Consider the following 1820-nt stretch of genomic DNA (forward strand, 5'->3'; position numbering starts at 1 on the left):
ATAGTTGACCTGAACCCTGCCCTAGCCTGTGCCGTCCTCATCATCTAGCAGTCACTGTGTCAGTCCATCTCATCTAGGGTCTTCCTCTTTTTTCCTGACCCTCCACTTTTCCAAGTATGATGTCTCTCTCTCTCTGTGGAATAGCTTCTCCGGGCAACATGTCCAAAGGACAAGAGACCAAATGTTGCCACCCTTGGACCCAAGGAGCGCTCTGGCTTCACCTCTCCCAGGACATTACCTTCTGGTTCTTTTGGCCATCCATGGAATAGCCTGTGCTCTTCTCCAGCACCACGACTCAAAGCCGTCCATTCTTCTTCTGTCATCCTTATTCACTGTCCCTCTCTCAAGATGCACGACAAGTGACTGAAATGATCATGGCTGAGTCAGGTGCACCTTAGTCTTCCCCTTAGTGCCCCCTAGACTCCCAGAAATGAGCCCTGGGTGGGGCAAAGACTAAAGGATTAGCTGTTAACAAAAAGGTTAGACGTTTGAACTCCTGTAGTGAGTGGTTCTGCAGAAGACAGACTTGGCAATCAGCTCCCACAAAGATTACGCGTCATCACAGAGTCAACTGAATCTCTCAGTGACCCTTTAGTGCAGACTGACTGCCCCATTTGGTTCTCAAGGACTCCACGGTCTTTGGAAGAGTACTGTCTGTCTTTTTTTGTTTGGTTTTTTTCTTTCTTCTTTTTCTCTTTGGGTGTTGTGACTCGGATACGAATCAGGACTGTCTTTCTTGACCTCTAGAGTAACTGGTAGGTTTGAATGGCCAACCTTTCAATGCTTAATCCACAGTATCACTGTAACTGTAAAGATTCAAACCCACTGCTGTCAACTCCAACTCCTGGTGGTCCTCGACTGAGTTTCTGAGGATGTCAGACTTTATGGAAGCAGATTGCTGCTCTTTCTCCTGTGAAGCAACTGGTGGGTTTGAACCACCGAACTCTGGCTTAGCAGCACGCCACACTGCATTGGGATATCAGGGGTTTTGTTGGGGACCCCAAAACCACATCCAACTGACCAGCGGAGTGTCATAAGACAGATGGTCTGTAAACCTGATTTCCAGAGGGAACTCTCAGCTTCCCCACCAGACTCCATAGCCAACCCCCTGTGGAAATTCTGGAAGGAAATCCAGACTCCCAAGGACCTGAGGAGGAAAAGGAAAACAGAGTAGTGTTTCCTGGTGCCTTCTGTGGCCAGTCCTGGGCTGGCAGATCCGTGAGGAAGACCCAAGCAGATGCAGGACACAGGCATAGATTCACACAGCCCCGAGGGGCCAGGGCTGGGTAGAGGCAGGGGCTCAGGGGCAGGGCGCGAATGCTGAAAGCAGAAAGCCTTTCTGAACTGGTGGCATGGAACTTGGGTTAATCTGCTAGACAAAAGAGAAAATAATTCTGAACAGAGGGCATGGCTTGTGCAAAAGTCCTGGGGCAGGACTGTGCCTGGTGAGTCAGAGGAACAGTGAGGAGGCCAGTGGGACTGCAACTGAGTGGGCAAGGAGGAGAGAGGAGGAGGGGAGGGCAGGGAGGACATGGAAATTGATCAGGGAGGGCTTCTTGGAAGGGGTGACATCAGAGCAGAGATTTGGAGGCCGAGGAGGAGCCAGCCATGGGAGAGCGGAAGGGAAGACTGTTCCAGGCAGAAGGAACAGTCTGTGCACAGGCTCAGAAGCAAGACCAGGCCTGGCAAGTCGGAGGAACAGTGGAGGGTCTCATGCAGCTGGATCACGGTGAGCGAGGGGGAAATGGAGAAGGGGCAGAGCCTCAGGCCTCACTGATCAGAGGGTGTGGGGATGGAGTGAGACAGAGGGATCAGGGTGA

This window comes from Elephantulus edwardii, unplaced genomic scaffold (genome assembly GCF_000299155.1).
Source record: "Elephantulus edwardii isolate Elephantulus edwardi_28Jun2011 unplaced genomic scaffold, EleEdw1.0 scaffold00185, whole genome shotgun sequence".
Lineage (NCBI taxonomy): Eukaryota > Metazoa > Chordata > Mammalia > Macroscelidea > Macroscelididae > Elephantulus > Elephantulus edwardii.